This window comes from Hemitrygon akajei, chromosome 8, assembly GCF_048418815.1.
Source record: "Hemitrygon akajei chromosome 8, sHemAka1.3, whole genome shotgun sequence".
Lineage (NCBI taxonomy): Eukaryota > Metazoa > Chordata > Chondrichthyes > Myliobatiformes > Dasyatidae > Hemitrygon > Hemitrygon akajei.
Window position 1 is genome coordinate 113019995 of NC_133131.1, and position 16821 is coordinate 113036815.

The 16821-nt window shown below is 43.3% G+C and overlaps 1 long non-coding RNA gene across 1 annotated transcript in view; it reads left to right on the forward strand.

Annotated features, from left to right (window-relative positions):
* The first annotated feature begins 242 nt into the window (after positions 1–242).
* LOC140731457 (uncharacterized) overlaps positions 243–16821 on the forward strand; it is a 49804-nt gene continuing 33225 nt past the window's right edge. The window contains exon 1 of the long non-coding RNA XR_012099839.1: positions 243–346. This is a non-coding gene — a long non-coding RNA (uncharacterized lncRNA). The remainder of the gene's footprint in view (positions 347–16821) is intronic.

A 16821-nucleotide genomic window follows, 5' to 3' on the forward strand; every position in this document is an offset into this window, starting at 1 on the left:
GAAAGTCGGCTGAAGGAGTCGGCAGTCAGAAGGCTGCGTGTTCGAATCACGTCGGGGTCACCAATGTAGCGATGTGCTACACACAGTGCTGAAATAATGACACGCAGTTGGTAAGTCGTTTTGAGACTAGTTTATTCAAACTTCGCGGCGCTGGCATTTAATCTCTAGCGCCCGCCCTCTCCGGGCGGAAATGACGTCAGAGGTGCATTACCAAGGTCTCCCCCCGCGCGCTGGCTATTTGTGAGCGAGTTCGCCTGCGCAGAAAGTGGGTCGCCCACAACCAACTAATTTCTTTTGGATAACGGTGACTTGTTATGTAAATGAGCATGTAATCCATTTTCTCATGGTAAGTGCCCACAAGTAACAAATGGAAGATTTTCTATATTTAATTTTGAACTCATCTGAATTTACAGGATGATGAGAACTACCACAAATAATCATTGTATCTGATGGAATAATGGAAATGATGAAACATAAAATCTTGTTAACTTCTAATTGCTTATGCAAAGATAATCAAATCTGAAATTCCCTGAAAATCTGTGATGTTGTACCTATTTAAATTAGAACAAATACATTAGCCAGCAATGAAATTATAGAAAGGTATTACTTTACTATTGTCACATGTACCAAGATACAGTGAAAAGCTTGTCTTGCATATTGCTTCTACAGACCAAATCATTGCATGGTTCATTAAGCTAGAATAAGGCAAATAATAACAATGCACGACAAAGTGTAAGAGTTATCAAAAGTGTGCAGTGTAGGTAAACGACAACGTGCAAAATCATATTAAGACCGTGGTACTTAATGTAATTATTTCCTGATAAATATGTAGATTTTTTAAAAATTCTTCTGCTCATTGTGCATTGCCCGTACTGTGAGCTGAGGGAAATTTGTTTGAACAGATGTGGAGCAGTAGGTTTGATACATGACACTGTGCAGTCTGGTGAAGCTATAGTTGGCCACTATCCTGCAGTTTATAAACTCACATAGCCCAGAAGGAAACCGCTCAGCCATAGCACAAGTATTGGGTTCTTTGAAAATTTTTTGGGAGGAATAAAGCTATACTTTTCAGCTGAGGAATGATTTGACTCAGAGTGTCTGGCACAATTTACTTTCAGTGGATACCGCTAAGTGATGAGGCAGATTAAGAAGAGACTGAAGGTTTAAGGAGTGCACCAGCAGATTTCTCTTTCAGTTCAGTGGTTCTTCTCTTCAGTACTCATTGGTCTGTGAATGATCAGAGATAGGTTTTGTAATGAAAACCACTCTGCTGCCTGCCCTGGTTCCCATCCCCCTGCAGCTGCAGTTTTACCACACACCCCCCCCTCCCCCGAGCAGTACTACCAAACCTACCTGAGGAGATGTTATTCCCCATCCAATTTAACTACAAGCCATCCATTGGAAAGACAGCCTAATGATTCAAAAATCTGAAGTCCTCCCTCTTGCACCATCTACTACGCCACATGTTAAACTGAATTCTCTTCCTATTTCTGGCCTCAGTAGCACATGACATGGGTAGCAATCCTGAGCTCAGAACCCTAAAGGTCCTGTCCTTTAACTCAGCACCTAACTCCCTGAATTCACTTGGCAGGAACTCAGCAATCTTCCTACTCATGTCATTGGTACCCACATGGACCACAACCTTGGGCTGCTCACCCTCCCACTTAACGATGCTTCAGAGTTTGAAATGTCCCGGACCCTGGCACCCGGGAGGCAACACAGCATCTGGGAATCTTGTTCTCGTCCACAGAACCTGTTGCCGGTTCCCCTTACCATTGAATCCCCTATCACTACAGCTCACCTCTTCTCTCCCCTTCCCTTCTGGGTCACAGAGCCAGACTCAGTGCCAGAGACCTCACCTCTATGGTTTTACTCTGCTAGGTCATTCCACTCCCCCAACCCTTCCCAACAGTATACAAAGCAGTATACATGTTATTGAGGGGAATGACCACAGAGGCCGTCTCTCCCTCCTCCTCCTCTTTCAGCATTCCCCCTCTCTCCACTTCCTTCCCCCCTCCCCTTACCGCTCTACCCATTTTCCCTTCCCCCCTCCCCCATCCTACAAGAAATAATATACCGGAGCATGCTCGACTAATAGACGCGAATGCTTTTGCTCATGGTTAACAAGGTGAAAGTATTGTGTGCCACAGAAATTAGTGCTGGTGCACTAACCTTTTACAATTTATATGAATGGCTTCAAAGTCAAAGTCAAATTTACTGTCACATGAACAGTACATTGCACAGGTGCAATGTAAAACTTGTGTGCAACAGCATCCACAGTAAGCAGGAATGTGTAGATGAAATTGCAGTCTAGTCACCCATTATCAGGCTTACGCCAGAACTAAGTTGTAAATTTGCTTGTATTTTAATTGGCCACTGATCTTAATGATCAATGGCCAATTAATTGCAGGTAAGTGTTCCCCCCACCCGTTATTTAACATTATGTTTTATTCAATTATGGCATTTAAGAGTTTTTAAGTATATTTATTACTTTTATCTTTTTAGTTTTGTTAATAGGTTATTTTAATTATTAAAATTCTTTTTTAAACTATTTAAGCTACGTTATTAAGGCTTTTTGGAAATGGTCATCGGTGCACCTAGGAGCAGAACTTAAGGAGAAACCATTTGAAACTTAGTTGCTACTGACTGATCACTCCCCATGACAAGATGACTACAGCAATAAGACCTGCAGGACAACCTTGCCGAATGAAACCTCAAGAATATTTTATACATTTCAGTCATAAGATTATAAATCACAGGAAGATGAGAAGGTCATCCAGCCTTCTGTGGTTGTTCTGCTGTTCATCAGGACCATGATCGATATACTTCAAAGCCACCTTCAATCACTGGCTCCAAATCCCTGAAATTCAACGTCCAGAACTCCATCAATCACCCCTTCGAATGAACATAAAGCTATGACCCTGAAAAACACAGAAATCACAATGTGCACTGACCTCTAAAAGCAATAGAAATGTCATAGAAAACTACAGTACAGAAACAATACCTTCAGCCCATCTAGTCTGTGCCAAGCAATTTAAACTGCCTAGTCCCATCAACCTGCATCCAGGCCATAGCCCTCCATACCCCTCCCATCCATGTATCTAGTCAAACTTCCCTTAAACATTGTGCTGGCAGCTCATTCCACACTCTCACCACCCTGAGGGGAAGCTATTTCCACTCGTGCTCCCCTTAGACATTTAACCCATGACCTCCAGTTCGAGTCTCATCCAACCTCAGTGGAAAAAGCCTGCTTGCATTTGCCCTACCTATACCCCTCATAATTTTGTACATCTCTAATAAATCTCCCCTCAGTCTTCTATGTTCTAGGGAATAAAGTCCTAATCTGTTCCGACTTTCCTTGTAGCTCGGGTCCTCCATCCCGGCAACACCCTTGAAAACTTTCTCTGTACTCTTACAATCTTATTTACATCTTTCCTGTGAGTAGGTGACACAATACTCCAAATTAGGCCTCACCAATGTCTTATACAACTTCAATATAACATCCTAACTCCTGTAATCAGTACTTTGGTTTATAAAGGCCTATCTGCCTAAAGTTTTCTTTACAGCCTTATCTAACTGTGATGCCACTTTCAATGAAATATGGACCTATATTCCCAGATCCCGCACTCCTTAGTGCCTTACTATGTAAGACCTACCCTGGTTGGTCCTCCCAACATGCAAAGCCTCACGTTTGTCTGTATTAAATTCCATCTGCCATTTTACAGCCCATTTTTCCAGCTGGTCCAGATCCCACTGTAAGTTCTGATAGCCTTCTTCACTGTCCATTAACTCCACACCCCCCCCCCCCCCGCAATCTGTGTCATCCGCAAATTTACTGATCCAGTTAAGCACATTATTATCCAGATTGTTGATATAGATGACAAATAACAACAGACATAGCACTGATCTCTGCAGCACATCACTAGTCAAAGGCTTCCAGTCAGAGGTAACTACCTACTGCCATTCTCTTTCTGCCCCACAAAGCCAATTTACTACCTCATCTTGGTTGCCAAGCAACTGAACATTCTGGACCAACTTGCCAAGCTGGACCTTGTCAAATACCTTACTAATATATGGACAATATCCACTGACTTACCTTCATCAGCTTTCCTGGTAACTTCCTCGAAAAGCTCTACAAGATTGGTTGAAAACAAGCTATAACGCACAAGGCCATGCTTACTATCCCCCATCAATCTCTGCCTACCCAAATACTCAAATATCCAGTCCCTTAGAATAGCTTCAAATAACTTTCCCACTACTGATTTCAAGCTCACCAGCCTGTAATTTTCAAGTTTATTCTTAGTGCCTTCCTTTCATAAACAGCAGAACAACATTGGTTGTCCCCTAATCCTCTGGTACTTCACCTGTCGCTAAGGATGATTTAAATATCTCTGCTAGGGCCCTGGCAATTTCTGCACTTGCCTCCCACAGGATCTGAGGGAACGTCTTGTCAGGCCCTGGGGATTTGTCCATCCTAATTTGCCTCAAGACAGGAAAACACCTCCTCCTCTGTATAGGCTTCTGTGCTTCTGTGTGGTTCAAGAGCTTAATGGTTGAGGGGCAGTAACTGTTCTTGAACCTGGCGGTACGAGTCCTCAGGCACTTATACATTCTACCTGGTGGCAGCATAGCCTGGTGGTGAGGATCTTTGATGATGGACGCTGCTTTCTTTCGACAGCATTTCACATTGGCGTGCTGAATGGTTGAGATGACCTGGACTAAATCTTCCTACACTGTGGAACATCACTAGTCAGTGGCAGCCAACTGGAAAAGGCTCCCTTTATTCCCACTCTTTGCCTTCTGACCATCAGCCACTGCTTTATCCATGCTAGAATCTTTCCTGTAATACTATGGGCTCATAACTTGTTAAACAACCTCATTTGTGGCACCTTGTCAAAGGCCTTCTGAAAATCCAAGTACACAACATCAACCGACTCTCCTTTGTCTATCCTGCCTGCTATTTCTTCAAAGAATTCCTACAAATTTGTCAGGCAAGATTTTCTCTTGAAGAAACTACGCTGACTACAGCCTATTTTATTGTGTGCCTCCAAATACCCTGAAACCACAGCCTGAGCAATTGACTCCAACATCTTCCCAATCACTGAGGTCAGACTAACTGGCCTATAATTCTTTCCGCATCTCTCTCCCTTCTTGAAATGTGGAGAGACATTTGCAATTTTTCCAGAACCATTCCAGAATCCAGTAATTCTTGAAAGATCATTACTAATGCCTCCACAATCTCTCAGCCACCTCTTTCAGAACCCTGTGGTGTACAGCATCTGGTCCAGGTAACCTATCTACCTTCAGACCTTTCAGTTTCCCAAGAACCTTCTCTCTAGTTTTGATAATTTCACACACTTCATGACCCCTGACACCTGGAACTTTCACCAAACTGCTAGTATCTTCCACAGCGAAGACTGATGCAAAATACTTATTCAGTTCATCCACCATTTTCTTGCCCCTATTACTACCCCTACAGTATCATTTTCTAGTGGTTCGATATCCACTCTAACCTCTCTTTTACACTTTATGTATCTGAAGAAAAATTTGATATTTGCTTGAATATTATTGGCTAGCTTCCCTTCGTATTCCAACTTTACCTTCTTAATGCTTTTTTAAATTGTCTTCTGTCGACTTTTAAAAGCTTCCTAATCCTTTAACTTCCCACTTAATTTTTGCTCTATTATATGCCCTCTCTTTAGCTTTGACTTCTCTTGTTAGCCACAGTTGTGTCATCTTTCCTTTAGAATACTACTTCCCCTTTGGGATGTATATATCCTTTTTATTGATTTTTTAAATGCATTTTCTACAACACTACAAATTTAAAAAAAACCCAAAAACAAAGTAGAAAGTTAGTACAGTGCAAGATAAACATACAATAGTAATATAATACAAAGTAAGGTAATTGAGAAAGCACCCAAATTGAAGTCATGTAAAGTAAGCCCCACAACAAAAAAAACTCCAGACCAACCAAACCAAAATGTAGAAAATATAAATCAGAACATTCAAACCCCCAAAACTGTAAATACACTTGAAAACAGAAGATAATAATGCCTACTACCAAAAAAAAAGAGCTGAAAGCAAGGGACTGAAAAAAAAACTTAATTAAGAGGAAGATTATGAAAATACTCAATAAAAGGTCCCCAGACCTTATGAAACTTTATATCCGAATTAAGAATTGAATAATGGATTTTTTCAAGGTCTGAACAGGACACGATATCGTTAAGCCATTGAGCATGCGTGGGCGGGGCAATATCTCTCCATCTAAGGAGGATTAGATGTCTAGCCAGGAGAGAAGCAAAAGATAATATTCAACATTTAGTCGAACTCAAGCGTATATCTGTCTCACCCAAGAAACCAAACAGAGCAATTAAAGGGTTAGGTTTTAAGTGGCGATTCAGAATACAGGATAAGGTTATAAAAACATCTCTCCAAAATTTCTCTAAGCCAGGACAGGACCAGTACATATGAATAAGAGAAGCCTCACCACTTTTGCATTTATCACAAAGAGGACTAATATTAGGGTAAAATCAAGATAATTTAGATTTGGACATATGGGCTCTATGAACAATCTTAAACTGTAAAAGACAGTCGCGAGCACAGAGAGAAGTTGAATTAACCGATTTGAGAATCGAGTCCCAAATCTCATCAGATAAAGGGATACTTAAGTCATTCTCCCAAGCCATTCTAATTTTACCCATAGGGGCACGCTGTAAGGATACTAATTTATCGCGGATAAAGGATATTAAGCCTTTACCCAGTGGGTTAATAGAAAGAAATAAATCCATAGCATTTTTCTCGGGCATTTCAGGGAAGTTGGGAATTAAAGGATTAATAAAGTGTCTGATTTGGAGATAACTAAAAAAATGGGCATTGGGCAGATTGAACTTAGCAGAGAGCTGTTGAAAGGATGCGAAGCGATTATCGATAAAAAGATCTTCAAAATGCCTAATGCCCTTTCTATACCAATCATAGAATGTTGAATCATACATAGTAGGTAGAAAAAGATGATTATGTAAGATAGGACTAGAAAGGGAAAAACCATAAAATTTCCTAAACTGGGCCCATATTCGCAAAGTATGTCTAACAAGAGGATTAACAATTAGTTTAGACAAACTACTAGGGAGTGCAGAACCAAGAAGTGCAGAAATAGATAGATCTTTAGTGGAATTCAGCTCCATTGCTACCCAATTAGGGCACTCAGATTGGCTATAAAAAAAAGACCAGAAGATAGTGCAATGAATGTTAGCTGCCCAGTAGTATAAACAAAAATTAGGTAAGGCCATGCTACCCTCTTTTTTAGATTTTTTAGAAGTGAATGTTTTCACTTCTTGATCAATTTAGCCAGTTTTCTGGCTATAAACTTAATTTACATAAGAGTGAACTTTTCCCAATTAATAAAGAAGCACAAGTATTAGCATTTCGTGACCTCCCCTTTAAAGTAGTTCATAATTAACTTACTTACCTTGGTATTACAGTTACAAGGAAGTTTAAAGATCTTTTTTGTGAAAATTTTGCCAATCTTTTATACACTACAAAACAGAGTCTGTCACAATGGTCACCTCTATCTATGTCCTTGGTAGGTCGTATTAATGTTATTAAAATGTACGTTCTCCCGAAATTTTTATATTTATTTCAATCTATTCCAATTTTTATTTCTAAAACCTTTTTTGATTCCTTAGACTCTATTATTTTGTCCTATCTGTGGAAGAATAAACATTCTAGAATTAATAAAGGGATGTATATATCCGGTGCCTTCCAAATTACTTACAGAAATTCCAGCCATTGCTGCTCTGCCATCATCCCTGCCAGTGTTCTTTTCCAAACAATTCTGCCAACTCCTTTTTCATGCCTCTGTAATCCCCTTCACTCCACTGTAATACTGATACATCTGACTTTAGCTTCTCCTTCTCAAATTTCGGGGTGAATTTGATCATATTGTGATCACTTGTCTCTATGGGTTCCTTTACCTTAAGCTCTCCAAGCAATTCCGGTTCATTCCACAACACCCAATCTAGAATATCTAATCTCCTAGTGGGCTCAGTCACAAGCTGCTTTGAAAAGTCATCTTGTAGGCATTCTAGAAATTCTCCCTTTTGTGATCTAGCACCAACCTGATATTCCCACTACCTGTAATGTATGGATCTATTTCTTTTAGAGCAATGACCTCTCCATTAGCACTATGTATTGATCTGTTGTCTATGCATGCGCTTTGTTCTCTCTCGCGCTTTCTCGCTGCAATGTAAATCCACCAGTTAAACATCTCCCGCATGCATACTTTCTTTTAATCAATATGTAGTTGAGCCCAGACACAACAAATTAACAACAAACAGGTCTGTTAACCTGAATATCAAAAAATACCACAAACAGCGCCGACAATTATGGGACAAACAGTGAGCGTTAAGCCTGATTTATACTTCTGCATCGCACCTATGTCGTAGGTACCGCATACCCTACGCCGTACCCTACACCGTAGGGTGACGTGCACCTCCCCAAAAAAGTAACTCACATGCAGATCGCAACAACTGTGATTGGTCCACTTGGTAGCATCGTATTTCCTCCTACACGTTTCCGGTTGCTTCTTCTCTGCCATGTCTGTACACCAATGCAAAATAGATGAACCAAATCGTCAAATCTACCTGCTGACATGTGAAAATGTTTGAAAAGCATTTCCGCGTCCATGTCTCTAACAAAGGAACTCAACAGAGTGGCATAGAAACCCCACCGCCAACTAGCATTTTGGCGCACACCATGCATGCTCGCTATGGCGTGGAGCGATGCAGAAGTAAAAATCAGGCCTAAGGCATAGTCTACGGTGTAGCCCAAACACACAACTATAAATCAGCCTGTAAACAGCATGAGAAGGCTGTCACGGATGCTAACAAAGGAAGGCGTTAGTACAGCATTGTAACAGTGAAAGTTGTGCTGAATTTAAAGTGAAAATTCTGTTGCAATGGCTTCATTTGGGAGTATTGACAAATTTGATAGTGCTAATGAAGGCTGTGAGTCATATATTGAGAGGGCTGAACTGTACTGTAAAGAGAACAATGTGGAGGAGCAAAGGAAAACCCGTACACTTCTGAGCTTAATGGGCCCAAGAACATACAGTCTCTTACACAACTTAGTAACCCTTAAAAAGCCAGCAAGCAAGATGTTCGATGAAATTGTTACAATTTTACAAAATCATTTGAGCCCTAAATCACTAGTAATAACTGAATGATTTAGATTTTACTAAAGGAATCAGTCAAAAGATGAAAGCCTTTCTGAATACATTGCAGAAATGTGCAAACTTTCCCAGTACTGTGACTTTAGAGATGGACTTTCTGATGCATTAAGTACAGAGTTGTGTCTGGCATGCTTAGTCAAAGAAATCAAACAAGGCTATTGGCAGAAGGAGACCTGACCTTAGAATGGGCATGCAGAAGTCTGCGGAAAGTGTCACGTAGAGAGAGTGTGCAAGGCAGACAAAAAGCACAACTGAGTGAAGTCTCAAACACAAAACTAAGCAAACGCATGAAGTTACTGAATGTAAAACAGTATCAGACAACATAGAGTCTGACAAACGTGAACTGTCATGCCTAGAAATGTGTAGTATAACTGAAGCAGATCACAATCGATGTGTCCGGTGTAATATTGAAAATGGAGCTGGACATAGTATCAGCTTTATCCATAATTCCAGAGGCTGACCAGAACAGGCTGTTTTCTAAGATACCATTAGAGAAGACCTCAGTGATGCTAATAGACTTATACAGCTGAAAAAGTGTTTCCCAAAGTCAAACAGAAAGTAAATGTGATGTATGGAGGCCAAACACAACAGTTAATATTGAAAAGTTGTGGGCCAGCATATTTCAAGCGTGAATGGTTGGAAAAATCCAACTAGACTGACATTCAATCAAAGCTCTCAGTGTGGCACCAACAGGCAACTGCTGCCCAAATGGTAGCACTAACCAGAGACTAGCACGGCTGCTTCATGCTAATCAGAATGTGTCGAGAAGCGAATTGGTAAACTCAAAGGCATGAAGACCAGAATTGAATTGAATACAGGAGCAACACCAAAATCCCATATAGCACATCTAGTGCCTTATGCACTATGTCATAAAATGGATGCTGAACTTCAGAGCTTGGAGGTGTCTGGAATTCTCTCCAAGGGTGAGTGAAGTTATTGGATCTGCCCATTGCCCCAGTGATCAAGAAAGGAAAGGCCAGAGTCATTCACATACGTGGGCATTTCAAGGTGAGCATCAACCCAATGCTGTGTACTGTGCAGCATCCCCTGCCATGAAGAGAAAACATTTTTGCATCTTTGGCAGGCGGGGAGAAGTTTTCAAAAACTAACTTGTTACAAGCCTATCTACAAATGGAGATTGAGGAGTCAAGCAGGAAGTTCCTCACATTCAACACAAGGGACTGTTCAGTATAATCGTCTCATCTTTGGTGTCACATCAGATCCAGCAATTTGGCAAAGAGCAATGGACCAAGTGATCCAAGATATCTCAGGAGCACAATGTTACCTTGATGATATCATTGTGACTGGTAAAAATGATGAACAGTTCCTCTCGAACCTTGGTAAAGTGCTTACCAGGCTGAGTGAGTATGGTCTGTGCGCAGAGAGAGAAATGTGAGTTTTTCAAGAATGAAGTCTCATATTGTGAATGTGTGATTGATAAGCATGGCTTACATAAATCACAAGAGAAGATTGAAGCTTTGCTTCCGGCGCCCAAACCAGAAAACGTGTCACAACTCAGGTCATACTCGGGCCTTGTGAACTGCTACCGCCAGCTTCTCCCAAACATTGCTACGGTGTTGCATCCATTGAATGCACTGATACAGACAGAAAAAGTGGGAATGGTCAGAAAGATGTGAAAGAGCATTCAAGGAAACAAAGAGACTATTAACATCCGATCAACTGCTCACACATTATGATACATCCCTACCCATTAGACTGGCATGCGATGCATCCCCTTATGGCATTGGAGCCATTTGTCACACGTCATGAAAGATGGATCAGAACACCCAATTGTGCTTGCTTCAAGATCACTGACAAATGCAGAACACAACTATGCACAAATCGACCAAGAAGCCTTCAGTCTAGTATGGGAAATAAAGAACTTCAACCACTACCTCTACAGACAAAAGTTTACACTAGTGACAGATCACCAGCCCCTTGTGTTCATTTTCAATCCCAAGAAGGGAATTCCTGTTACAAGACTGGGCCCTATTCCTAGGAGCCCACTCCTATGACATAGAATTCAAGGGTATCAAACAACACAGAAATGCTGATGACTTGTCACATCTTCTACTAATGGCAACTGAAGAAGAAAAGTCTTCATACGGTGACCTAGCAGAAGTGTTCCACACCGCGTTGGTGAACCAGTTGCTGGCTACACAAAGTGGAACAAGGAATCACCCAACATTGTCAAAGTCTATGAAACCACCATGTAAGAATGGTGGCTCAGAGTTTCCAGTGTTCTCAGCAAGACTGTCGATATGTCAAAGAATACTAATATGTGGATCTCGTGTTGTGGCTCCTCAAAAATGTGTACCAGAGTGTTAGAAAATCTGCCTGAAGGACACCTGGGTACAGTCAAAATGAAGGGTCTCACCTGAAGCTACGTGTGGTGGCTGGGAATATATAAACAGATTGAAAACTTGGCCAACAGCTGTTTGGGATGCCAAAAAGTTCAAAATGCACTCCCACGGACACTGTTACACCCATGGGTGTGGCCATCCTCAGCACAAGGTGGACAACTTTCTTTACATGTATTGGAACTCTGTTCCTGTGACGAGAAATCAAACACCTGCAATGCTGTTTATGAGGGACTAGACCACCAATGTACACAGTGGATGTCGGAAATCAGACACAGAGAAACCATGTGGAGCAAATACTGGATGCTCAACTGAAGAACACACCCGAGTCGACTACATCAAACAAACCAGACACATTACAGCACCGGACTTGCCTCCCAGTGATGATCATGTCACGGACAGCAACGTAACACCGTAAACCAGGAACATTATGTCATACCCTAGCTCACATCTTTACTGTTATGCTGTAGGTATTTCATTTAGCAGCTCTGAGCATTGATCCAGTGGGTTGTGTGTTGAAGTCTGTGTTAAACTGTCGTTCGGTAAAGTGACTACGACACATGATTATGGATGCTGCAGGGGTGGAGTGGAGGTTTGATAAAATGGCGGGCAAAGCCTTTGTTCTAGTTCAGGCTAGCGCTGACGTCACGGCTGTGGAACTGCCTGGTACTACTAGGGCCAGGAGGGGAGCTGTGGGCTGTCTATATTTTTCCGGGAGGAAAAGTGAAGATGAGCATGCCGAAACGGAAGCAGAGTTTCCCGTAGCTGGGGGTGGAGACTTTAAAGATAAGTTGCTCTTGTTTCTGTGGAGAGAGGGGAAGGAGTAGTCTGATGTGGAGGGTCTAATGAGTCCTCCAGCGAGGGCTGAGCATTCCGAGTTGGTAGCAGCCCTTACCTCTCAGGGGAATAAATGGCAAAATGCCCAAGTTCAAAGTCCCAGCTATCTCAGGCTCCGCCTGTTCTCAGGAACAAAGCCCAACCTTAAAGGGGAAAAGAAGTAGGAGACCTGGGCAGAGCAGACCCTCTGTTGCTGGATGAGGGGCAGTGCCCTGATGATGAAAAAAGGCAGAGATTGGTTGAAGGTTTGAGGGGGCCAGCTGTTGACGTAGTGAGATCTGTAAAGACACAGAACCCCTTTGCTGCCTCTGCCGCCTACATGCAAGCGCTAGAAAAGGTGTTTGGCGCGACGGGAAGCCCATTGGTGCTTTTGCTGGGGTTTCAGAACATGTTTCAGGAGAAGGGGGAGAAGCTTTCTGCCTATATTTTTCAGCTGGAGAGGCAGCTAAATTGCTTGCAGCTTAGAGGGGCCATTCAAATGGCTGAAGTGAATCAGTTAAGAAGGGACCAACTGGCAAAAGGCACCCATTCGCCAGTCCTGATCGCTTGGAGTCTTTGAATGTCTCATAAGACGCACCCCTTCCCTCGTTCGTTGTGCTGATCAGAGAAGTAAGAGAGAATGCGCTGGAGGCACAGGAGGACTCCATCCACCAGGTACAGTCCTCAGTAGTGGTCCCCTTGGCTGAGGGGACCACTGATAACCCACCCCGCGGAGTGCTGAAGGAGCTGGTGGCAGAGTTTAGGACTGAGATGTCCCGGTTGTTATCAGCGGGCACGACAGCCCCCTCCCATATGATAGAGCTGATAGGGAGGCTGACCCCCCCAAGGGGACAGTCTGCGCAGAGGGCTGCTAGAGGCTGGCGTCCCACAAGAAGACGAGTGGCCAGTATTGTCTGCTATAACTGTGGTGAAGAGGCACACTTCAGGTAGGAGTGTGAACGACAGGAAACCCCTCAGAGAGTGAGCCCCTGAGCGCCAAAGCGGAGAGACCCAGTGAGGGAACGGCCTGGCATCTCGGGGGAACACGTTCCCAGCAATATATCAATGAAAACCCTAAACAAAAAACCCTATTCCTGAAGGCTTAGCAGATCAAGCTCCAGTGTATTGCTATGGATTGAGGGTATTTATTCTAGAGCCATACTTGACACGGGCTCTCAGGTTACTCTGCTGTATCATTCATTTTACAACCGGTTTTCGACGCATTTACCATTAACGTCACTCAATGCGCTAGAGATCTGGGGTCTTCATATGGATGACTATCCATACAATGGTTACTTGTCATTGAAGCTGGAGTTTTCAGAGGCAGATGTGGGAGTAGCTGAGGTCCTTGATACATTAGTGCTGGTTTGTCCGGACCCGGTCGAGAGGGACGAAGTTTCAATTCTCGTGGGGACGAACGCTCCTATTGTGAGGAGGCTAGTGGGAACCTGCAAGGAGAAAGTCGGAGAGAGCTTTCTGAAAACATCGACCATTCACCCGTGTTTCGAGCTGCTTTTGAGGAAGTACGTGGCTGCACTGGGCTGGATAATGAGCATAAACGATGGACTGTGTGGTTCACCCAGTCAAAACCAGTCATGTTACGGCCTGAGGAAGTAGCGAGAGTGATGTGGAAACCCCAAATATCTTGGAATGCCTGAGGCCGAGGCCCTCTCAGTGAATGCTCCGGAAGACCACGAAGAGGAGTCAGGCTTACCTGCTGGGATACTGGTGAACTGCAGAAGCCCTCGGTTGTAAAGGCGAACAGGATGACTGTGAGCGTCAGAACACTTCGGAGCGGGAGGTCACCCTCAGGCAGGGGATGCCAATGGCGCATCTCCTCTCAGTGATGGTGATGTCTCATGTCCCTGTGATACGAGCTGGGGAGACATTCTCTCCAAAACGAGGAAAGGTGACTGCCAAGTCATTCAACTTTGGACACTCCCTGGTACCTGAAGGTTGGAAGAAGAGCTTGATAGAGAAGGTGTTGAAGCTGGAAGATGTCTTTTCTACTGACGAGTTTGATGTGTCTTGTTCTAAGAGCACTCGCCACACCATCTGGGTGGCAGGACACCACATTCAGAGAAAGGCCGCAGCGACTGGCCTCCGCGGAGGTGGAAGGTCTTCAATAGCATCTGCAGAAGCATAAGTTGGCTGACCGCTGGGCGGCTACACCCTATGTAGTGGAGTCAGATGCCAAATGTACCAGTTTTCCAGGTGAAACCAGAGGATGGGAATGGACCTGTCAAGATTCTCCAGAACCACCTTCTGCCTCTGGAACGAGAGGTGCAGGACCTGGACCCTACACCAAGTAAGAGGACTCTGTGGCGACGTAGAGAGACTAAAGGATCAGGAGCAGGAAAGATAAGACTGGCACCCACTACTGATTGGGATACGAATTCAGTGGATGAGGAAATGGGGGTGTGGGATATGCTGCCTTCAGCTAACTCCCCACTAATTGAGGAACAGATTCCCAACCCTTCTCACGCTGAGGTAGGCGAAATTGGGGAGCTATCTGTGAACACATTTCAGCTGGACCCCGAAGGGCGGCTGGGCTCTAAAGTAACTGGCAATGAAGCTGAGCTCAGCCAAGAGGCAGAGGGACCGGAGTTGCTGGAAGGCCCGAGTAATAGACAGGGGGAGGCCTCACCATGTAGATCAGAAGTATCCCAAGGAATGTCTGAAACTGAAGATGTAGATGATAGGATATGGAGGTCTCAAAGGTCAGGAGACCCCCAGATAGGTTGGCAATGTAGCACCGGGGGAACAGAGGGTTGCGACTATCCCCTGGTGAGATATGTCACTACCATTTACAAATGGAGTGGAGGTTTGGAGGTTCTGACATCACAAAATTCCTTTGAAAACAATGTTATTAATGACAGGATGACAAATTACTCAAAGTCATGAGGACATGACTGTTTGTGGTGGGGGGTGAGTATAATGCCCTGCTTCACATCTTTACTGTAATGCTGTAGGTATTTCATTTAGCAGCTCTGTAAGAGCTGTTTGTTCTGCTTTCAGCCTGTTTGGGTTATTGTTGAAGAGAAGGGATGATGTGGAATGTGCCATCCAACTAGCAAGTGGTTTTTCTTGGTGAGGGACAATAAGACTGGTCTTGGGCTTTGGTCTGAGAAGGGATGAAGAAAGAAGATGCCAGGGGAACCGGTCGTAGCTTACGATCCAGTGGGAGACCCGTTTGTTCGAGATGGATTGTGAGCGATGTTTGGAAGGTGGTGTGTGCTTTCACGTTGACCGAGGGCCCAGCACGATTGACAGAGAAGTTCCAGATGAACTCCAACTTGTGCACATTTGGATGTTTAATTAGGATGGGCCCTTTTCTTTTTGTTATTCTTTACTACCCCTTTAGTTAAGATTCATAAATATGATTCCTTTAATCTAGGCAGTGTACTGTCTGTTATTTTGTGGCATTAATTTGTAACAGGGTTCCAAATTACACCGCATCCACACAAACCTGATGCCACTCCACAGGTCCAGAGGTGAGACAAGAACGTTAATGTTGACAAGACACCTGCCAAACCTGATGCCACTCCACAGGTCCAGAGGTGCTATCATGAAAGAAACTGAGCACCACCCAAAAGACTGAACCTTTAGAACTGTGAAGTTAGTTATGGGTGGTTATTGTGAAGGCAGGTTTATTTGGAATATGGGTTTATGAAAGGGAATATTTTTGCGGGCAAATTTATTGGCGCTGCTGCAAATGGTTTAAACTAATAAGGCAGTAGGGAGGGAGCCAGTATGATAGAGCTGAGGATGATCCAGCAGGTTTACAAGTAGATGATGGATGTAACATAAATGTAAGGAAGGACAAGCCAATGATTGGGTACAAATACAGACAGAGCAAAGAGCTATATTGTACCACAGAGGCCAAATTCAAAAGGGTTAAGAATGCAGGACTGAAGGTGCTGAAGTTGAACTTAAGCTCGAGGAGAGGAGAGTCTTGTCTTTTGATATCTTACATTATAGTCCTTGGGACTCAACATTGAATTCTGTACTGTGCTGTATTGTCCTGTACTGTGCTCTTTTGTTCTATGTTCTATTTATATGGGAGGCAGGGTTTAAGGGTCAGCACAACATTGTGGGCTGAAGGGCCTGTACTGTGCTGTATTGTTCTATGTTCTATTTAAATGCACATAGCATTCTGAATAAGGTGGGAGCTTAACATCAAAGGATATATCTCGAAAGAACAGGCAAGAAGGCATAGGCGGTGGTGTGGCTCTGTTAGTAAGAGATGGAATTAGATCTTTAGAAAAAGGTGACATAGGGTCAAAGAATGTTGAATCTTTGTGGGTGGAGTTACGAAATTGCAAGGGTAAAAAATACATGGGAATCATATATAGGCCTCCAAATAGTATCCAGGATGTGGATTTGTAATTGCAAAGGGAGCTGGAAAAGGCATGTAAG